Source organism: Nothobranchius furzeri, chromosome 4, assembly GCF_043380555.1.
Source record: "Nothobranchius furzeri strain GRZ-AD chromosome 4, NfurGRZ-RIMD1, whole genome shotgun sequence".
Lineage (NCBI taxonomy): Eukaryota > Metazoa > Chordata > Actinopteri > Cyprinodontiformes > Nothobranchiidae > Nothobranchius > Nothobranchius furzeri.
In genome coordinates this window covers 36,631,835-36,655,581 of record NC_091744.1, presented here as the reverse complement: position 1 = coordinate 36,655,581, position 23,747 = coordinate 36,631,835, and positions in this window count along the sequence as shown.

Genomic DNA, 23,747 nt, shown 5'->3' with positions numbered 1-23,747 from the left:
AGACGGAACTCGATGAGAGCGATGTATTTTTTAAGTGCTCCGAATGTACTTCTAACAAGCGTGCGATTCACTTCGTGAGTAAACCGCAGCTGCAGCTGATTCAAACAGTCGAGCCAACATTCTACATCACAATATGCGTTTTGTAATTAGTCGAGTTACCTTTTGTGTGGCGCATGCACGGGTCGTTAGCGTCCAGCTCCCAGCTTAGAGAGTCCTGTATTGACACAGACGTCAATACATCTCGATGTCATGCAACACACAAAGTCTGTCGCATACAGGTGGGTTAACACATGTACGATACCTTTTGTGTGGCGCATGCACGGGTCGTTAGCGTCCAGCTCCTGGCTTATAGAGAGTCCTGTATTGACACAGACGTCAATACATCTCGATGTCATGCAACACACAAAGTCTGTCGCATACAGGTGGGTTAACACACATGTACGATGTGTGCGATGGCGCGCCCGTTTACAATGGGACACGACGATGATCATTGTTAACCAAACTCTTGTTTCTCACGACAGGTGGTAGCGTTGTCTCCTGCACTTGGTCTTCGTGCACAGAGGGTGTTGTAATGTGCTCGTCATAGTCGCGATCGTTGTCACTCGAATCCGTTGTTCTCACGACAGGTGGTAGCGTTGTCTCCTGCATGTTGTCTTCGCGTGCGGCAAGCGTTGTGCTGTGCTCGTTATAATGGTTGTCTTCGTACAAAGGGGGTGTTGAATACTCCTTCGCGAGTAGTCTAGGAGGTGGTGTGATGGAACGTATCTCAGAGGCGTTATGTGAGCGTACCACCATGGCCTGAGCAACTGCGACTACTGAGAGTACACCCAGTACAGACAGCGAGATCAAATTTTTTTCTTGGGTGTTGTACGTGTGGGTACAGCCGCTTTAATGGCAGTGAGAGCAAGTGGGCAAATGTATTTATAGGTCACTAGCAGAAACTAAGGCACGTGGTCAGAGTGTAATCGTAACCACCTAAAGTAGCTCTTGTCATAATTTAATATACATAGAAATCAGAAACGGGTATGTCAGGATAGACATCGCGAGTGATAATGCGGCCAGTATCTGTGTGCGCTTGAGAGCAGCTTGTTGTTCTACTGTGGTGCCCACGCCGCCGGGTCTGTAAATGTCATCGACCTTCTTTATATACGCATACGCTAAAGACCGTATATTCTCTATGGATTTGAACACGTCCTTTGTTTCGCGTAACGCTTGAGCTGTCTCGAGCGTGATGTTGTGAGTGTACACCAGTGTTTCGCGTGCACCGAGGTCCGAAAAGGCGTGCGCTACAACTATTAACCTTGGTTTGGGAGTGTGGCGAAACGCTCGCTCCGCTGTAATGGGCAGATGCAATGTTATCACCTGGTACGTTTCGTTAGTCGGGTCGTATCACACCGGTCCGTCACACGGACCGTCACATTGTATGGGGCTTATACTATTCAACAGGTTGATCATAATAATGTGTATTAAACCCACAACCTAGCACTGAGGACAGAGGGACTTTATTTAAATTAGTACTTAATGGAAACGATGCATAATGATACATAAGAGCCATGTCATACATTCAGCCTAGGAATAGTAGCATTGTGCACTATTAAAAATATACACATCAATTGCTCGAATCCCATTGTTGCAAAGTAAAACTCTAATAAAACTCTAGTCTGACATCAACAGAGAAGACTTAGTGTATGTACTACAAATACAGCATTAGGATTTCGAGTGGACCGTGCACCTGGTGAACCATCAGAGGCTTATGACGCAACATATCTTCCAGTTCTGACTGAGCGCCTCCAGGAGAGAGGCCCAAGCAAGACCCGCCCCGAGGAGCGTCTTGCCACATGTCACTACTCGGTCTAACTGAGCGCCTCCAGGAGAGAGGTCCAAGCAAGACACGCCCCGAGGAGCGTCTTGCCACATGTCACTACTCGGTCTGACTGAGCGCCTCCAGGAGGGAGGTCCAAGCAAGACGCGCCCCGAGGAGCGTCTTGCCACATGTCACTACTCGGTCTGACTGAGCGCCTCCAGGAGAGAGGCCCAAGCAAGACGCGCCCCGAGGAGCGTCTTGCCACATGTCAACACTGGGTCTGACAGAGGGCCTCCATGAGAGAGGCCCAAGCAAGACGCGCCCCGAGGAGCGTCTTGCGACATGTCACTACTCGGTCTAACTGAGCGAATCCAGGAGAGAGGTCCAAGCAAGACGCGCCCCGAGGAGCGTCTTGCCACATGTCACTACTCGGTCTGACTGAGCGCCTCCAGGATAGAGGCCCAAGCAAGACGTGCCCCGAGGAGCGTCTTGCCACATGTCAACAATGGGTCTGACTGAGGGCCTCCAGGAGAGAAGCCCAAGCAAGACGCGCCCCGTGGAGCGTCTTGCCACATGTCAACACTGGGTCTGACTGAGCGCCTCCAGGAGAGAGGCCCAAGCAAGACGCGCCCCGAGGAGCGTCTTGCCACATGTCAACAATGGGTCTGACTGAGGGCCTCCAGGAGAGAAGCCCAAGCAAGACGCGCTTCGTGGAGCGTCTTGCCACATGTCAACACTGGGTCTTATTGAGGGCCTTCTGGAGAGAGGCCCAAGCAATACGCGCCCCGAGGAGTGTCTTGCCACATGTCAACAAATGGGTCTTACTGAGGGCCTCCAGGAGAGAGGCCCAAGCAAGATGCGCCCGGAGGAGCGTCTTGCCACATGTCAACACTGGGTCTGACAGAGGGCCTCCAGGAGAGAGGCCCAAGCAAGACGCGCCCCGAGGAGCGTCTTGCCTCATGTCACCTCTGGTTCTGACTGAGCGCCTCCAGGAGAGAGGCCCAAGCAAGACGCGCCCCGAGGAGCGTCTTGCCACATGTCAACAATGGGTCTGACTGAGGGCCTCCAGGAGAGAAGCCCAAGCAAGACGCGCCCCGTGGAGCGTCTTGACACATGTCAACACTGGGTCTGACAGAGGGCCTCCAGGAGAGGGGCCCAAGCAAGACGCGCCCCGAGGAGTGTCTTGCCACATGTCACCAATGGGTCTGACTGAGCGCCTCCGGGAGAGAGGCCCAAGCAAGACGCGCCCCGAGGAGCGTCAGGCCACATGTCACTACTCAGTCTGACTGAGCGCCTCCAGGAGAGAGGCCCAAGCAAGACGCGCCCCGAGGAGCGTCTTGCCACGTGTCAACACTGGGTCTGATTGAGGGCCTTCTGGAGAGAGGCCCAAGCAAGACGCACCACGAGGAGCGTCTTGCCACATGTCAACAATGGGTCTTACTGAGGGCCTCCAGGAGAGAAGCCCAAGCAAGACGCGCCCCGAGGAGCTTCTTGCCACATGTCAGCACTCGGTCTGACTGAGCGCCTCCAGGAGAGAAGCCAAAGCAAGACGCGCCCCGAGGAGCTTCTTGCCACGTGTCACCACTGAGTCTGACTGAGCGCCTCCAGGAGAGAGGCCCAAGCAAGACGCGCCCCGAGGAGCGTCTTGCCACGTGTCACCACTGGGTCTGATTGAGCGCCTCCAGGAGAGAGGCCCCAGCAAGACCGGTCAGGCCTGCAGTGTACACATCAGAGACATGATGTTCTTTCACAGAACTGAGGTTGTTCATTACTAAATGACTTTTACAGGAATATTGTTATTATACTATTCAACAGGTTGATCATAATAATGTGTATTAAACCCACAACCTAGCACTGAGGACAGAGGGACTTTATTTAAATTAGTACTTAATGGAAACGATTCATAATGATACACAAGAGCCATGTCATACATTCAGCCTAGGAATAGTAGCATTGTGCACTATTAAAAATATACACATCAATTGCTCGAATCCCATTGTTGCAAAGTAAAACTCTAATAAAACTCTAGTCTGACATCAACAGAGAAGACTTAGTGTATGCACTACAAATACAGCATTAGGATTTCGAGTGGACCGTGCACCTTGTGAACCATCAGAGGCTTATGACGCAACATATCTTCCAGTTGCTATTAGACAAGTTATAATTCTCGACCATTTTTCGGAACTGGTTTCTTGGGTCCGTGAGTAAATGCCAAATGAGATGATAGTCCTTAAGTAAGTTCCTTGCGATCCCATGTCACGCTCTTGCCCATCAGCCGGTGAACGCTGAGACGGAACTCGATGAGAGCGATGTATTTTTTAAGTGCTCCGAATGTACTTCTAACAAGCGTGCGATTCACTTCGTGAGTAAACTGCAGCTGCAGCTGATTCAAACAGTCGAGCCAACTTTCTACATCACAATGTTCGTTTTGTAGTTAGTCGAGTTACCTTTTGTGTGGCGCATGCACGGGTCGTTAGCGTCCAGCTCCCAGCTTAGAGAGTCCTGTATTGACACAGACGTCAATACATCTCGATGTCATGCAACACACAAAGTCTGTCGCATACAGGTGGGTTAACACATGTACGATACCTTTTGTGTGGCGCATGCACGGGTCGTTAGCGTCCAGCTCCCGGCTTATAGAGAGTCCTGTATTGACACAGACGTCAATACATCTCGATGTCATGCAACACACAAAGTCTGTCGCATACAGGTGGGTTAACACACATGTACGATGTGTGCGATGGCACGCCCAGTTTACAATGGGACACGACGATGATCATTGTTAACCAAACTCTTGTTTCTCACGACAGGTGGTAGCGTTGTCTCCTGCACCTGGTCTTCGTGCACCGAGGGTGCTGTAATGTGCTTGTCATAGTCGCGATTGTTGTCACTCGAATCCGTTGTTCTCACGACAGGTGGTAGCGTTGTCTCCTGCATGTTGTCTTCACGTGCGGCAAGCGTTGTGCTGTGCTCGTTATAATGGTTGTCTTCGTACAAAGGGGGTGTTGAATACTCCTTCGCGAGTAGTGTAGGAGGTGGTGTGATGGGACGGTTCTCAGAGGCGTTATGTGAGCGTACCACCATGGCCTGAGCAACTGCGACTACTGAGAGTACACCCAGTACAGACAGCGAGATCATTTTTTTTACTTGGGTGTTGTACGTGTGGGTACAGCCGCTTTAATGGCAGTGAGAGCAAGTGGTCAAATGTATTTATAGGTCACTAGCAGAAACTAAGGCACGTGGTCAGAGTGTAATCGTAACCACCGTAGCTCTTGTCATAATTTAATTAACATAGAAATCAGAAACGGGCATGTCAGGATAGACATCGCGAGTGATAATGCGGCCAGTATCTGTGTGCGCTTGAGAGCACCTTGTTGTTCTACTGTGGTGCCCACGCCGCCGGGTCTGTAAATGTCATCGACCTTCTTTATATACGCATACGCTAAAGACCGTATATTCTCTATGGATTTGAACACGTCCTTTGTTTTGCGTAACACTTGAGCTGTCTCGAGCGTGATTTTGTGAGTGTACGCCAGTGTTTCGCGTGCACCGAGGTCCGAAAGGGCGTGCGCTACAACTATTAACCTTGGTTTGGGAGTGTGGCGAAACGCTCGCTCCGCTGTAATGGGCAGATGCAATGTTATCACCTGGTACGTTTCGTTAGTCGGGTCGTAACACACCGGTCCGTGACACGGACCGTCACATTGTATGGGGCACAGTAAGGACAACACGCCGCCGACCGTGACTTCGCACTCGACCGCGGTGGTGTTGTCGATTTGCAAAGGATCACATACGCCTCTACAGTCGCAATGAGGCACATTGTAGTCGACGCGACCGTTGGTCACCATAGCTTTCGTCAGCCAACACACTCGATTGCCCTTCGAAACATCGGCGATCAACGTGAGCGTAGAGGTCGCTGTCGCTTTACTGTACGCCAGGATATCCGTGTGTGAGTGCACGCTCGACGTCGATTTACAACCGGTCATGTCAGACCTGATCAGACCTTCCGAACACATGACCATTAGTTGTTGTGCGGCCGAGAGTATCGCGATCATACCGTTGAGATGTGTAGAAAGCGCGTACACGCCAGCCTTCCACGTTTCCAAAGTTTCCAGCAATCTAGAGGGACTTGTCTTAGCGCGCACGGCTGTGCTGAATTTGCGTTGGGTAGACACAACGGCTTCTACCTCGTTTAGGATCTTGTGGGCTCATGTACTCGTGGTAGGCCAAGACGTGTATAGTCGAGCGCGGTGACGCCCCGAACACTTGACCCGGTTTTGTTGTGGCGATATGCGTGTACAGTAATGCGGCAAAGTCCGCGTGTCTAGCGTGTATTGATTTTACAGCTCGCTCATACCCCAACAGTACGGTCCGTAGAAGTTCGTTCACTTGTTTCCATGCGCTCGTGGAACACAGGACATCGCAACCTCTGTGATAATCAAGTAAAGCGTCACACACCAGCTGCTTGCACGTTGTAAATACAATCGGTAGTAACTTCTTACTCCACTCTATGTTGAACTCGTATAGTATGTATATGGGCGGTTGCGGCGGTTTGCGCATTTTCTATCTACCCCCCGCTAATATGACTCTGTGGTCTGTCTCCTGAGATGGTGCGGTTGGAACTTGCGAGAGTGCACTATGGACGGTCGGCGTTTCCATTTCGTCAACTGTGCCATTTTCAGCCGCTGGCAAACGGCCGTCGACGGTCGATGCGAGACACCAACATAACGTTAGACCGCGACCCTCATGCCAGTTTTCTGTAGTACTGGTTGTAGTTTCTGGTGCACACTCGATACGCCATTACGATCACAATTACGTTGATTAATAAATCCAGTGTTGTAGCGACTGCAGCCAGCGCCGTCGCGCAACCCGTGTCGGTGTTATCTCTCGATACTTTCGTTGGTAATCAAGCGTATGCAGAATCTACGGATCTGGTGAAGTTGCTTGTCACTAGCTTGCGCACGTTTGATATGGCACTTTGCGCGAGACTCACACAACCTGCAGTGGCGACCGTCGCGTCAGTGCAAAGTTTTTCCGATATATCGCTCGCAACATCGTTTGTCATTTGCTGTACACTGCGCACACTGGCCGCGAGGTTGCGGAGAGGGTCTTCGTTACGAGCTACTCTGGTAGCGCCGTGGTTGATGAGGACGATCATCTTTAGCAATAGTTCATCTCGAAGCGCAACGATGGTGAGGGCGACGGGTTGGCCGGTTCCGCCTTCAGGCCACTCGGTTGCCGCTAGATTGCCCAATGCCACACACGCAGACGAACCCTGTACACACTCAATGACCCGTGTGCGATCGTTGATTTCTGCTAGTACGTTTGCTAGGTCTACGTGCTTCCACGGATCGGGCGTGGGCACGCGCTTGTTTTTAGAGGCGTTTTCGCGCAGCCTCTACCCTGCACGACCGCTCGTGGCCGCACTAGCTATATTTATCTTTATTTGTTTCACACACACACACACACACACACACACACACACACACACACACACACACACACACACACACACACGCACGCACGCACACACGCACGCACGCACACACACACACACACACACACACAGGCCCTTGCGTGCAAACCCCGGTCAGGCCTGCAGTGTACACATCAGAGACATGATGTGCTTTCACAGAACTGAGGTTGTTCATTACTAAATGACTTTTACAGGAATATTGTTATTATACTATTCAACAGGTTGATCATAATAATGTGTATTAAACCCACAACCTAGCACTGAGGACAGAGGGACTTTATTTAAATTAGTACTTAATGGAAACGATACATAATGATACATAAGAGCCATGTCATACATTCCGCCTAGGAATAGTAGCATTGTGCATTATTAAAAATATACAGATCAATTGCTCGAATCCCATTGTTGCAAAGTAAAACTCTAATAAAACTCTAGTCTGACATCAACAGAGAAGACTTAGTGTATGTACTACAAATACAGCATTAGGATTTCGAGTGGACCGTGCACCTTGTGAACCATCAGAGGCTTATGACGCAACATATCTTCCAGTTGCTATTAGACAAGTTATAATTCTCGACCATTTTTCGGAACTGGTTTCTTGGGTCCGTGAGTAAATGCCAAATGAGATGATAGTCCTTAAGTAAGTTCCTGGCGATCCCATGTCACGCTCTTGCCCATCAGCCGGTGAATGCTGAGACGGAACTCGATGAGAGCGATGTATTTTTTAAGTGCTCCGAATGTACTTCTAACAAGCGTGCGATTCACTTCGTGAGTAAACCGCAGCTGCAGCTGATTCAAACAGTCGAGCCAACATTCTACATCACAATATGCGTTTTGTAATTAGTCGAGTTACCTTTTGTGTGGCGCATGCACGGGTCGTTAGCGTCCAGCTCCCAGCTTAGAGAGTCCTGTATTGACACAGACGTCAATACATCTCGATGTCATGCAACACACAAAGTCTGTCGCATACAGGTGGGTTAACACATGTACGATACCTTTTGTGTGGCGCATGCACGGGTCGTTAGCGTCCAGCTCCTGGCTTATAGAGAGTCCTGTATTGACACAGACGTCAATACATCTCGATGTCATGCAACACACAAAGTCTGTCGCATACAGGTGGGTTAACACACATGTACGATGTGTGCGATGGCGCGCCCGTTTACAATGGGACACGACGATGATCATTGTTAACCAAACTCTTGTTTCTCACGACAGGTGGTAGCGTTGTCTCCTGCACTTGGTCTTCGTGCACAGAGGGTGTTGTAATGTGCTCGTCATAGTCGCGATCGTTGTCACTCGAATCCGTTGTTCTCACGACAGGTGGTAGCGTTGTCTCCTGCATGTTGTCTTCGCGTGCGGCAAGCGTTGTGCTGTGCTCGTTATAATGGTTGTCTTCGTACAAAGGGGGTGTTGAATACTCCTTCGCGAGTAGTCTAGGAGGTGGTGTGATGGAACGTATCTCAGAGGCGTTATGTGAGCGTACCACCATGGCCTGAGCAACTGCGACTACTGAGAGTACACCCAGTACAGACAGCGAGATCAATTTTTTTTCTTGGGTGTTGTACGTGTGGGTACAGCCGCTTTAATGGCAGTGAGAGCAAGTGGGCAAATGTATTTATAGGTCACTAGCAGAAACTAAGGCACGTGGTCAGAGTGTAATCGTAACCACCTAAAGTAGCTCTTGTCATAATTTAATATACATAGAAATCAGAAACGGGTATGTCAGGATAGACATCGCGAGTGATAATGCGGCCAGTATCTGTGTGCGCTTGAGAGCAGCTTGTTGTTCTACTGTGGTGCCCACGCCGCCGGGTCTGTAAATGTCATCGACCTTCTTTATATACGCATACGCTAAAGACCGTATATTCTCTATGGATTTGAACACGTCCTTTGTTTCGCGTAACGCTTGAGCTGTCTCGAGCGTGATGTTGTGAGTGTACACCAGTGTTTCGCGTGCACCGAGGTCCGAAAAGGCGTGCGCTACAACTATTAACCTTGGTTTGGGAGTGTGGCGAAACGCTCGCTCCGCTGTAATGGGCAGATGCAATGTTATCACCTGGTACGTTTCGTTAGTCGGGTCGTATCACACCGGTCCGTCACACGGACCGTCACATTGTATGGGGCTTATACTATTCAACAGGTTGATCATAATAATGTGTATTAAACCCACAACCTAGCACTGAGGACAGAGGGACTTTATTTAAATTAGTACTTAATGGAAACGATGCATAATGATACATAAGAGCCATGTCATACATTCAGCCTAGGAATAGTAGCATTGTGCACTATTAAAAATATACACATCAATTGCTCGAATCCCATTGTTGCAAAGTAAAACTCTAATAAAACTCTAGTCTGACATCAACAGAGAAGACTTAGTGTATGTACTACAAATACAGCATTAGGATTTCGAGTGGACCGTGCACCTGGTGAACCATCAGAGGCTTATGACGCAACATATCTTCCAGTTCTGACTGAGCGCCTCCAGGAGAGAGGCCCAAGCAAGACCCGCCCCGAGGAGCGTCTTGCCACATGTCACTACTCGGTCTAACTGAGCGCCTCCAGGAGAGAGGTCCAAGCAAGACACGCCCCGAGGAGCGTCTTGCCACATGTCACTACTCGGTCTGACTGAGCGCCTCCAGGAGGGAGGTCCAAGCAAGACGCGCCCCGAGGAGCGTCTTGCCACATGTCACTACTCGGTCTGACTGAGCGCCTCCAGGAGAGAGGCCCAAGCAAGACGTGCCCCGAGGAGCGTCTTGCCACATGTCAACAATGGGTCTGACTGAGGGCCTCCAGGAGAGAAGCCCAAGCAAGACGCGCCCCGAGGAGCGTCTTGCCACATTTCAACACTGGGTCTAACTGAGGGCCCCCAGGAGAGAGGCCCAAATAAGACGCGCCCCGAGGAGCGTTTTGCCACATGTCAACACTGGGTCTGACTGAGGGCCTCCAGGAGAGAAGCCCAAGCAAGATGCGCCCCGAGGAGCGTCTTGCCACATGTCAGCACTCGGTCTGACTGAGCGCCTCCAGGAAGGAGGCCCAAGCAAGACGCGCCCCGAGGAGCGTCTTGCCACATGTCAACACTGGGTCTGACTGAGCGCCTCCAGGAGAGAGGCCCAAGCAAGACGCGCCCCGAGGAGCGTCTTGCCACATGTGAACACTGGGTCTGACTGAGCGCCTCCAGGAGAGAGGCCAAAGCAAGACGCTCCCCGAGGAGCGTCTTGACACATGTCTCCTCTGGGTCTGACTGAGCGCCTCCAGGAGAGAGGCCCAAGCAAGACGTGCCCCGAGGAGCATCTTGCCACATGTCAACACTGGGTCTGACTGAGTGCCTCCATGAGAGAAGCCCCAGCAAGACGCACCCCGAGGAGCGTCTTGCCACATGTCAACACTGGGTCTGACTGAGCAGCTCCAGGAGAGAGGCCCAAGCAAGACGTGCCCCGAGGAGCGTCTTGCCACATGTCAACACTGGGTCTGACTGAGCGCCTCCAGGAGAGAGGCCCGAGGAGCGTCTTGCCACATGTCACCTCTGGGTCTGACTGAGCGCCTCCAGGAGAGAGGCGCAAGCAAGAAACGCCCGAGGAGCGTCTTGACACATGTCAACACTGGGTCTGACTGAGCGCCTCCAGGAGAGAGGCCCCAGCAAGACGCGCCCCGAGGAGCGCGTCTTGCCACATGTCACTACTCGGTCTGACTGAGCGCCTCCAGGAGAGAGGTCCAAGCAACACACGCCCCGAGGAGCGTCTTGCCACATGTCAACACTGGGTCTGACTGAGTGCCTCCTTGAGAGAAGGCCCAGCAAGACGCGCCTCGAGGAGCGTCTTGCCACATGTCACTACTCGGTCTGACTGAGCGCCTCCAGGAGAGAGGCCCAAGCAAGACGTGCCCCGAGGAGCGTCTTGCCACATGTCAACAATGGGTCTGACTGAGGGCCTCCAGGAGAAAAGCCCAAGCAAGATGCGCCCAGAGGAGCATCTTGCCACATGTCAACACTGGGTCTGACTGAGCGCCTCCAGGAGAGAGACCCAAGCAAGACATGCCCCGAGGAGCGTCTTGACATATGTCAACACTGGGTCGGACTGAGGGCCTCCATGAGAGAAGCCCAAGCAAGACGCGCCCCGAGGAGAGTCTTGCCACATGTCAACACTCGGTCTGACAGAGGGCATTCAGGAGAGAGGCCCAAGCAATACGCGCCCCGAGGAGCGTCTTGCCACATGTCACCACTGGGTCTGAATGAGCGCCTCCAGGAGAGAGGCCCAAGCAAGACGCGCCCCGAGGAGCGTCTTGCCAAGTGTCAACACTGGGTCTGACTGAGCGCCTCCAGGAGAGAGGCCCAAGCAAGATGTGCCCCGAGGAGCGTTTTTCCACGTGTCACCACTGGGTCTGACTGAGCACCTCCAGGAGAAGGGCCCAAGCAAGACGCGCCCCGAGGAGCGTCTTGCCACATGTCAACACTGGGTCTGACTGAGCGCCTCCAGGAGAGAGGCCCAAGCAAGACGCGCCCCGAGGAGCGTCTTGCCACATGTCAACACTGGGTCTGACTGAGCGCCTCCAGGAGAGATGCCCAAGCAAGATGCGCCCCGAGGAGAGTCTTGCGACATGTCACTACTCGGTCTAACTGAGCACCTCCAGGACAGAGGTCCAAGCAAGACGCAGACCGAGTAGTGACATGTGGCAAGACGCTCCTCGGGGCGCGTCTTGCTTGGGCCTCTCTCCTGGAGGCGCTCAGTTAGACCGAGTAGTGACATGTCGCAAGACGCTCCTCGGGGCGCGTCTTGCTTGGGCCTCTCTCATGGAGGCCCTCTGTCAGACCCAGTGTTGACATGTGGCAAGACGCTCCTCGGGGCGCATGTTGCTTGGGCCTCTCTCCTGGAGGCGCTCAGTCAGAACCAGAGGTCATATGTGGCAACATGCTCCTCGGGGTGCGTCTTGCTTGGGCCTCTCTCCTGCAGGCCCTCTGTCAGACCCAGTGTTGACATGTGGCAAAACGCTCCTCCGGGCGCATCTTGCTTGGGCCTCTCTCCAGAAGGCCCTCAATCAGACCCAGTGTTGACATGTGGCAAGACGCTCCTCGGGGCGCGTCTTGCTTGGGCCTCTCTCCTGGAGGCGCTCAGTCAGACTGAGTAGTGACATGTGGCCTGACGCTCCTCGGGGCGCGTCTTGCTTGGGCCTCTCTCCTGGAGGCGCTCAGTCAGACCCAGTGTTGACATGTGGCAAGACGCTCCACGGGGCGTGTCTTGCTTGGGCTTCTCTCCTGGAGGCGCTCAGAAAGACCCAGTGTTGACATGTGACAAGACGCTCCTCGGGGCGCGTCTTGCTTGGGCCTCTCTCCTGGAGGCGCTCAGTCAGACCCAGTGGTGACCTGTGGCAAGACACTCCTCGGAGCGCGTCTTGCTTGGGCCTCTCTCCTGGAGGCCCTCTGTCAGACCCAGTGTTTGCATGTGGCAAGACGCTCCTCAAGGCGCGTCTTGGTTGGGCCTCTCTCCTGGAGGCGCTCAGTCAGACCCAGTGGTGACATATGGCAAGACGCTCCTCGGGGCACGTATTGCTTGGGCCTCTCTCCTGGATGCCCTCTGTCAGACCGAGTGTTGACATGTGGCAAGACTCTCCTCGGGGCGCGTCTTGCTTGGGCTTCTCTCATGGAGGCCCTCAGTCAGACCCAGTGGTGACATGTGGCAAGACGCTCCTCGGGGCGCATCTTGCTTGGGCCTCTCTCCTGGAGGCGCTCAGTCAGACCCAGTGTTGACACGTGGCAAGACGCTCCTCGGGGCGCGTCTTGCTTGGGCCTCTCTCCTGGAGCCGCTCATTCAGACCCAGTGTTGACATGTGGCAAGACACTCCTCGGGGCGCGTCTTGCTTGGGCCTCTCTCATGGAGGCCCTCTGTCAGACCCAGTGTTGACATGTGTCAAGACGCTCCTCGGGGCGCGTCTTGCTTTGGCCTCTCTCCTGGAGGCGCTCTGTCAGACCGAGTGCTGACATGTGGCAAGAAGTTCCTCGGGGCGCGTGTTGCTTGGGCTTCTCTCCTGGAGGCCCTCAGTAAGACCCATTGTTGACATGTGGCAAGACGCTCCTCGGGGCGCGTCTTGCTTGGGCCTCTCTCCAGAAGGCCCTCAATCAGACCCAGTGTTGACACGTGGCAAGACGCTCCTCGGGGCGCGTCTTGCTTTTGCCTCTCTCCTGGAGATGCTCAGTCAGACTGAGTAGTGACATGTGGCCTGACGCTCCTCGGGGCGCGTGTTGCTTGGGCCTCTCTCCTGGAGGCGCTCAGTCAGACCCATTGTTGACATGTTGCAAGACGCTCCTTTGGGCGCGTCTTGCTTGGGCCTCTCTCCTGGAGGCGCTCAGTCAGACCGAGTGCTGACATGTGGAAAGACGCTCCTCGGGGCGCGTCTTGCTTGGGCCTCTCTCCTGGAGGCCCTATGTCAGACCCAGTGTTGACATGTGGCAAGACGCTCCTCCGGGCGCATCTTGCTTGGGCCTCTCTCCTGGAGGCCCTCAGTCGGATTCGAGCAATTGATGTGTATATTTTTAATAGTGCACAATGCTACTATTCCTAGGCTGAATGTACGACATGGCTCTTATGTATCATTATGTATCGTTTCCATTAAGGACTAATGGCATTTACTCACGGACCCAAGAAACCAGTTCCGAAAAATGGTCGAGAATTATAACTTGTCTAATAGCAACTGGAAGATATGTTGCGTCATAAGCCTCTGATGGTTCACAAGGTGCACGGTCCACTCTAAATCCTAATGCTGTATTTGTAGTACATACACTAAGTCTTCTCTGTTAATGTCAGACTAGAGTTTTATTAGAGTTTTACTTTGCAACAATGGGATTCGAGCAATTGATGTGTATATTTTTAATAGTGCACAATGCTACTATTCCTAGGCTGAATGTGTGACATGGCTCTTATGTATCATTATGTATCGTTTCCATTAAGTACTAATTTAAATAAAGTCCCTCTGTCCTCAGAGCTAGGTTGTGGGTTTAAGTGGCAAGACGCTCCTCGGGGCGCATATTGCTTGGGCCTCTCTCCTGGATGCCCTCTGTCAGACCGAGTGTTGACATGTGGCAAGACTCTCCTCGGGGCGCGTCTTGCTTGGGCTTCTCTCATGGAGGCCCTCAGTCAGACCCAGTGTTGACATGTGTCAAGACGCTCCTCGGGGCGTGTCTTGCTTGGGCCTCTCTCCTGGAGGCGCTCATTCAGACCCAGTGTTGACATGTGGCAAGACGCTCCTCGGGGCGCGTCTTGCTTGGGCTTCTCTCAAGGAGGCCCTCAGTCAGACCCATTGTTGACATGTGGCAAGACGCTCCTCGGGGCACGTCTTGCTTGGGCCTCTCTCCTGGAGGCGCTCAAACAGACCGAGTAGTGACATGTGGCAAGACGCTCCTCTGGGCGCGTCTTGCTGGGGCTTCTCTCATGGAGGCACTCAGTCATACCCAGTGTTGACATGTGGAGAGACGCTCCTCGGGGCGTGTCTTGCTTGGACCTCTCTCCCTGAGGCGCTCAGTAAGACCGAGTAGTGACATTTGGCAAGACGCTCCTCGGGGCGCTTCTTGCTTGGGCCTCTCTCATGGAGGCACTCAGTCAGACCCAGTGTTGACATGTGGAGAGACGCTCCTCGGGGGGCGTCTTGCTTTGGCCTCTCTCCTGGAGGCACTCAGTCAGACCGAGTGCTGACATGTGGCAAGAAGCTCCTCGGGGCGCGTCTTGCTTGGACTTCTCTCCCGGAGGCCCTCAGTAAGAACCATTGTTGACATGTGGCAAGACGCTCCTCGGGACGCGTCTTGCTTGGGCCTCTCTCCAGAAGGCCCTCAATCAGACCCAGTGTTGACACGTGGCAAGACGCTCCTCGGGGCGGGTCTTGCTTGGGCCTCTCTCCTGGAGGCGCTCAGTCAGACTGAGTAGTGACATGTGGCCTGACGCTCCTCGGGGCGCGTGTTGCTTGGGCCTCTCTCCTGGAGGCGCTCAGTCAGACCAAGTGGTGACATGTGGCAAGACAATCCTCGGGGCGCATCTTGCTTGGGCCTCTCTCCTGGAGGCCCTCTGTCAGACCCAGTGTTGACATGTGGCAAGACACTCCTCGGGGCGCGTCTTGCTTGGGCCTCTCTCATGGAGGCCCTCTGTCAGACCCAGTGTTGACATATGTCAAGACGCTCCTCGGGGCGCGTCTTGCTTTGGTCTCTCTCCTGGAGGCGCTCAGTCAGACCGAGTGCTGACATGTGGCATGAAGCTCCTCGGGGCGCGTCTTGCTTGGGCTTCTCTCCTGGAGACCCTCAGTAAGACCCATTGTTGACATGTGGCAAGACGCTCCTCGGGGCGCGTCTTGCTTGGGCCTCTCTCCTGGAGGCGCTCAGTCAGACTGAGTAGTGACATGTGGCCTGACGCTCCTCGGGGCGCGTGTTGCTTGGGCCTCTCTCCTGGAGGCGCTCAGTCAGACCAAGTGGTGACATGTGTCAAGACGCTCCTCGGGGAGCGTGTTGCTTGGGCTTCTCTCCTGGAGGCCCTCAGTCAGACCCATTGTTGGCATGTGGCAAGACGCTCCTCGGGGCGCGTCTTGCTTGGGCCTCTCTCCTGGAGGCGCTCAGTCAGACCGAGTGCTGACATGTGGCAAGACGCTCCTCGGGCCGCGTGTTGCTTGGGCTTCTCTCCTGGAGGCCCTCAGTCAGACCCATTGTTGACATGTGGCAAGACGCTCCTCGGGGCGCGTCTTGCTTGGGCCTCTCTCCTGGAGGCGCTCAGTCAGACTGAGTAGTGACATGTGGCTTGACGATCCTCGGGGCACGTCTTGCTTGGGCCTCTTTCCTGGAGCCGCTCAGTCAGACCCAGTGGTGACATGTGGCACGACACTCCTCGGGGCGCGTCTTGCTTGGGCCTCTCTCGTGGAGGCCCTCTGTCAGACCCAGTGTTGACATGTGTCAAGACGCTCCTCGGGGCGCGTCTTGCTTGGGCTTCTCTCCTGGAGGCCCTCAGTCAGACCCAATGTTGACATGTGGCAAGACGCTCCTCGGGGCGCGTCTTGCTTGGGCTTCTCTCCTGGAGGCGCTCAGACAGACCCAGTGTTGACATGTGACAAGACGCTCCTCGGGAAGCGTCTTGCTTGGGCCTCTCTCCTGGAGGCGCTCAGTCAGAACCAGAGGTGACATGTGGCAAGACGCTCCTCGGGGCGCGTCTTGCTTGGGCCTCTCTCCTGGAGGCCCTCTGTCAGACCCAGTGTTGACATGTGGCAAGACGCTCCTTCGGGCGCATCTTGCTTGGGCCTCTCTCCTGGAGTCCCTCAGTCAGACCCATTGTTGACATGTGGCAAGACGCTCCTCGGGGCGCGTCTTGCTTGGGCCTCTCTCCTGGAGGCGCTCAGTCAGACCCAGTGGTGACACGTGGAAAGACGCTCCTCGGGGCGCGTCTTGCTTGGGCCTCTCTCCTGGAGGCGCTCAGTCAGACCCAGTGTTGACACGTGGCAAGACGCTCCTCGGGGCGCGTCTTGCTTGGGCCTCTCTCCTGGAGGCGCTCAGTCAGACCCAGTGGTGACATGTGGCAAGACGCTCCTCGGGGCGCGTATTGCTTGGGCCTCTCTCCTGAATGCCCTCTGTCAGACCGAGTGTTGACATGTGGCAAGACTCTCCTCGGGGCGCGTCTTGCTTGGGCTTCTCTCATGGAGGCCCTCAGTCCGACCCAGTGTTGACATGTGTCAAGATGCTCCTCGGGGCGTGTCTTGCTTGGGCCTCTCTCCTGGAGGCGCTCAGTCAGACCGAGTAGTGACATGTGGCAAGACGCTCCTCGGGGCGCGTCTTGCTTGGACCTCTCTCCTGGAGGCGCTCAGTTAGACCGAGTAGTGACATTTGGCAAGACGCTCCTCGGGTCGCGTCTTGCTTGGTCCTCTCTCCTGGAGGCGCTCAGTCAGACCGAGTGCTGACATAAGGCAAGACGCTCCTCGGGGCGCGTCTTGCTGGGGCCTCTCTCCTGGAGGTGCTCAATCAGACCCAGTGGTGACACGTGGCAAGACGCTCCTCTGGGCGCGTCTTGCTTGGGCCTCTCTCCTGGAGGGGCTCAGTCAGACCCAGTGGTGACACGTGGCAAGACGCTCCTCGGGGCACGTCTTGCTTGGGCCTCTCTCCTGGAGGCCCTCAGTCAGACCCATTGTTGACATGTGGCAAGACGCTCCTCGGGGCGCGTCTTGCTTGGGCCTCTCTCCTGGAGGCGCTCAGTCAGACCGAGTAGTGACATGTGGCAAGACGCTCCTCGGGGTATGTCTTGCTTGGGCCTCTCTCCTGGAGGCGCTCAGTCAGACCGAGTGCTGACATAAGGCAAGACGCTCCTCGGGGCGCGTCTTGCTGGGGCCTCTCTCCTGGAGGCGCTCAGTAAGACCGAGTGCTGACATAAGGCAAGACGCTCCTCGGGGCGCTCATTGCTTGGGCCTCTCTCCTGAATGCCCTCTGTCAGACCGAGTGTTGACATGTGGCAAGACTCTCCTCGGGGCGCGTCTTGCTTGGGCTTCTCTCATGGAGGCCCTCAGTCCGACCCAGTGTTGACATGTGTCAAGACGCTCCTCGGGGCGTGTCTTGCTTGGGCCTCTCTCCTGGAGGCGCTCAGTCAGACCCAGTGTTGACATGTGGCAAGACGCTCCTCTGGGCGCGTCTTGCTTGGGCTTCTCTCCTGGAGGCCCTCAGTCAGACCCATTGTTGACATGTGGCAAGACGCTCCTCGGGGCACGTCTTGCTTGGGCCTCTCTCCTGGAGGCGCTCAGTCAGACCGAGTGGTGACATTTGGCAAGACGCTCCTCGGGGCGCGTCTTGCTTGGGCCTCTCTCCTGGAGGCGCTCAGTCAGACCCAGTGGTGACATGTGGCAAGACGCTCCTCGGGGCGCGTCTTGCTGGGGCCTCTCTCCTGGAGGTGCTCAATCAGACCCAGTGGTGACACGTGGCAAGACGCTCCTCTGGGCGCGTCTTGCTTGGGCCTCTCTCCTGGAGGAGCTCAGTCAGACCCAGTGGTGACACGTGGCAAGACGCTCCTCGAGGCGCATCTTGCTTGGGCCTCTCTCCTGGAGGCGCTAAGTCAGACCCAGTGTTGACACGTGGCAAGACACTCCTCGGGGCGCTACTTGCTTGGGCTTCTCTAATGGAGGCCCTCAGTAAGACCCATTGTTGACATGTGGAAAGAAGCTCCTCGGGGCGCGTCTTGCTTTGGCTTCTCTCCTGGAAGCCCTCAGTCAGACCCATTGTTGACATGTGGCAAGACGCTCCTCGGGGCGCGTATTGCTTGGGCCACTCTCCTGGATGCCCTCTGTCAGACCCAGTGTTGACATGTGGCAAGACTCTCCTCGGGGCGCGTCTTGCTTGGGCTTCTCTCATGGAGGCCCTCAGTCAGACCCAGTGTTGACATGTGTCAAGACGCTCCTCGGGGCGTGTCTTGCTTGGGCCTCTCTCCTGGAGGCGCTCAGTCAGACCCAGTGTTGACATGTGGCAGGACGCTCCTCGGGGCGCTTCTTGCTTGGGCTTCTCTCCTGGAGGCCCTCAGTCAGACCCATTGTTGACATGTGGCAAGACGCTCCTCGGGGCACGTGTTGCTTGGACCTCTCTCCTGGAGGCGCTCAGTCAGACCGAGTAGTGACATGTGGCAAGACGCTCCTCGGGGTATGTCTTGCTTGGGCCTCTCTCCTGGAGGCGCTCAATTAGACCCAGTGTTGACATGTGTCAAGACGCTCCTCGGGGCGCGTCTTGCTTGGGCTTCTCTCCTGGAGGCCCTCAGTGAGACCCATTGTTGACACGTGGCAAGACGCTCCTCGAGGCGCATCTTGCTTGGGCCTCTCTCCTGGAGGCGCTAAGTCAGACCCAGTGTTGACACGTTGCAAGACGCTCCTCGGGGCGCGTCTTGCTTGGGCCTCTCTCCTGGAGGCGCTCAGTCAGACACAGTGTTGACATGTGGCAAGACACTCCTCGGGGCGCGTCTTGCTTGGGCTTCTCTCATGGAGGCCCTCAGTAAGACCCATTGTTGACATGTGGAAAGAAGCTCCTCGGCGCGCGTCTTGCTTTCGCTTCTCTCCTGGAGGCCCTCAGTCAGACCCATTGTTGACATGTGGCAAGACGCTCCTCGGGGCGCGTATTGCTTGGGCCTCTCTCCTGGATGCCCTCTGTCAGACCCAGTGTTGACATGTGGCAAGACTCTCCTCGGGGCGCGTCTTGCTTGGGCTTCTCTCATGGAGGCCCTCAGTCAGACCCAGTGTTGACATGTGTCAAGACGCTCCTCGGGGCGTGTCTTGCTTGGGCCTCTCTCCTGGAGGCGCTCAGTCAGACCCAGTGTTGACATGTGGCAAGACGCTCCTCGGGGCGCTTCTTGCTTGGGCTTCTCTCCTGGAGCCCCTTAGTCAGACCCATTGTTGACATGTGGCAAGACGCTCCTCGGGGCACGTGTTGCTTGGACCTCTCTCCTTGAGGCGCTCAGTCAGACCGAGTAGTGACATGTGGCAAGACGCTCCTCGGGGCGTGTCTTGCTTGGGCCTCTCTCCTGGAGGCGCTCAATTAGACCCAGTGTTGACATGTGGCAAGACGCTCCTCGGGGCGCGTCTTGCTGGGGCCTCTCTCCTGGAGGTGCTCAATCAGACCCAGTGGTGACATGTGGCAAGAAGCTCCTCGGGGCGCGTCTTGCTTGGGCTTCTCTCCTGGAGGCCCTCAGTAAGACCCATTGTTGACATGTGGCAAGACGCTCCTCGGGGCGCGTCTTGCTTGGGCCTCTCTCCTGGAGGCGCTCAGTCAGACTGAGTAGTGACATGTGGCCTGACGCTCCTCGGGGCGCGTGTTGCTTGGGCCTCTCTCCTGGAGGCGCTCAGTCAGACCCAGTGGTGACATGTGGCAAGACACTCCTCGGGGCACGTCTTGCTTGGGCCTCTCTCCTGGAGGCCCTCTGTCAGACCCAGTGTTGACATGTGTCAAGACGCTCCTCGGGGCGCGTCTTGCTTGGGCTTCTCTCCTGGAGGCCCTCAGTCAGACCCATTATTGACATGTGGCAAGACGCTCCTCGGGGCGCGTCTTGCTTGGGCCTCTCTCCTGGAGGCGCTCAGTCAGAACCAGAGGTGACATGTGGCAAGACGCTCCTCGGGGCGCGTCTTGCTTGGGCCTCTCTCCTGGAGGCCCTCTTTCAGACCCAGTGTTGACATGTGGCAAGACGCTCCTCCGGGCTCATCTTGCTTGGGCCTCTCTCCTGGAGGCCCTCAGTCAGACCCATTGTTGACATGTGGCAAGACGCTCCTCGGGGCGCGTCTTGCTTGGGCCTCTCTCCTGGAGGCGCTCAGTCAGACCGAGTGCTGACATAAGGCAAGACGCTCCTCGGGGCGCGTCTTGCTGGGGCCTCTCTCCTGGAGGCGCTCAGTCAGACCCAGTGCTGACATGTGGCAAGACGCTCCTCGGGGCGCGTCTTGCTTTGGCCTATCTCCTGGAGGCGCTCAGTCAGACTGAGTAGTGACATGTGGCCTGACGCTCCTCGGGGCGCGTCTTGCTTGGGCCTCTCTCCTGGAGGCGCTCAGTCAGACCCAGTGGTGACATGTGGCAAGACACTCCTCGGGGCGCGTCTTGCTTGGGCCTCTCTCCTGGAGGCCCTCTGTCAGACCCAGTGTTGACATGTGTCAAGACGCTCCTCGGGGCGCGTCTTGCTTGGGCCTCTCTCCTGGAGGCGCTCAGTCAGACCCAGTGGTGATACGTGGGAAGACGCTCCTCGGGGCGCGTCTTGCTTGGCCCTCTCTCCTGGAGGCGCTCAGTCAGACCCAGTGTTGACACGTGGCAAGACGCTCCTCGGGGCGCGTCTTGCTTGGGCTTCTCTCATGGAGGCCCTCAGTCCGACCCAGTGTTGACATGTGTCAAGACGCTCCTCGGGGCGTGTCCTGCTTGGGCCTCTCTCCTGGAGGCGCTCAGTCAGACCCAGTGCTGACATGTGGTAGGACGCTCCTCCAGGTGCGTCTTGCTTGGGCCTCTCTCCTGGAGGCGCTCAGTCAGACCCAGTGTTCACATGTGGCAAGACTCTCCTCGGGGCGCGTCTTGCTTGGGCCTCTCTCCTGGAGGCGCTCAGTCAGACCGAGTGCTGACATGTGGCAAGACGCTCCTCGGGGCCCAAGCAAGACGTGCCCCGAGGAGCGTCTTGCCACATGTCAACAATGGGTCTGACTGAGGGCCTCCAGGAGAGAAGCCAAAGCAAGAAGCGCCCCGAGGAGCGTCTTGCCACATGTCAACACTGGGTCTGACTGAGCGCCTCCAGGAGAGAGGCCCAAGCAAGACATGCCCCGAGGAGCGTCGTGACACATGTTAACACTGGGTCTGACTGAGGGCCTCCAAGAGAGAAGCCCAAGCAAGACGCGCCCCGAGGAGAGTCTTGCCACATGTCAACACTGGGTCTGACAGAGGGCATCCAGGATAGAGGCCCAAGCAATACGCGCCCCGAGGAGCGTCTTGCCACATGTCAGCACTCGGTCTGACTGAGCGCCTCCAGGAGAGAGGCCCAAGCAAGACGCGCCCCGAGGAGAGTCTTGCCACATGTGAACACTGGGTCTGACTGAGCGCCTCCAGGAGAGAGGCCCAAGCAAGACGCGCCTGGAGGAGCGTCTTTCCACATGTCAGCACTGGGTCTGACTGAGCGCCTCCAGGAGAGAGGCCCAAGCAGGACACGCCCCGAGGAGCGTCTTGACACATGTCAACACTGGGTCGGACTGAGGGCCTCCATGAGAGAAGCCCAAGCAAAACGCGCCCCGAGGAGAGTCTTGCCACATGTCAACACTCGGTCTGACAGAGGGCATTCAGGAGAGAGGCCCAAGCAATACGCGCCCCGAGGAGCGTCTTTCCACGTGTCACCACTGGGTCTGACTGAGCGCCTCCAGGAGAGAGGCCCAAGCAAGACGCACCCCGAGGAGCGTCTTGCCACATGTGAACACTGGGTCTGACTGAGCGCCTCCAGGAGAGAGGCCCAAGCAAGACGCGCCCCGAGGAGCGTCTTGCCACATGTCAACACTGGGTCTGACTGAGTGCCTCCATGAGAGAAGCCCCAGCAAGACGTGCCCAGCGGAGCGTCTTGCCACATGTCACTACTCGGTCTGTTTGAGCGCCTCCAGGAGAGAGGCCCAAGCAAGACGTGCCCCGAGGAGCGTCTTGCCACATGTCAACAATGGGTCTGACTGAGGGCCTCCAGGAGAGAAGCCCAAGCAAGACGCGCCCCGAGGAGCGTCTTGCCACATGTCAACACTGGGTCTGACTGAGCGCCTCCAGGAGAGAGGCCCAAGCAAGACACGCCCCGAGGAGCGTCTTGACACATGTCAACACTGGGTCTGACTGACGGCCTCCATGAGAGAAGCCCAAGCAAGACGCGCCCCGAGGAGAGTCTTGCCACATGTCAACACTCGGTCTGACAGAGGGCATCCAGGAGAGAGGCCCAAGCAATATGCGCCCCGAGGAGCGTCTTGCCACTTAAACCCACAACCTAGCACTGAGGACAGAGGGACTTTATTTAAATTAGTACTTAATGGAAACGATACATAATGATACATAAGAGCCATGTCACACATTCAGCCTAGGAATTGTAGCATTGTGCACTATTAAAAATATACACATCAATTGCTCGAATCCCATTGTTGCAAAGTAAAACTCTAATAAAACTCTAGTCTGACATCAACAGAGAAGACTTAGTGTATGTACTACAAATACAGCATTAGGATTTAGAGTGGACCGTGCACCTTGTGAACCATCAGAGGCTTATGAGGCAACATATCTTCCAGTTGCTATTAGACAAGTTATAATTCTCGACCATTTTTCGGAACTGGTTTCTTGGGTCCGTGAGTAAATGCCAAATGAGATGATAGTCCTTAAGTAAGTTCCTGGCGATCCCATGTCTTCTCTCCGAGGAGCGTCTTGCCACATGTCAGCACTCGGTCTGACTGAGCGCCTCCAGGAGAGAGGCCCAAGCAAGACGCGCCCCGAGGAGAGTCTTGCCACATGTGAACACTGGGTCTGACTGAGCGCCTCCAGGAGAGAGGCCCAAGCAAGACGCACCTGGAGGAGCGTCCTACCACATGTCAGCACTGGGTCTGACTGAGCGCCTCCAGGAGAGAGGCCCAAGCAGGACACGCCCCGAGGAGCGTCTTGACACATGTCAACACTGGGTCGGACTGAGGGCCTCCATGAGAGAAGCCCAAGCAAGACGCGCCCCGAGGAGCGTCTTGCCACGTGTCAACACTGGGTCTGACTGAGCGCCTCCAGGAGAGAGGGCCAAGCAAGACGCGCCCCGAGGAGCGTCTTCCCACGTATCACCACTGGGTCTGACTGAGCGCCTCCAGGAGAGAGGCCCAAGCAAGACGCGCCTGGAGGAGCGTCTTTCCACATGTCAGCACTGGGTCTGACTGAGCGCCTCCAGGAGAGAGGCCCAAGCAGGACACGCCCCGAGGAGCGTCTTGACACATGTCAACACTGGGTCGGACTGAGGGCCTCCATGAGAG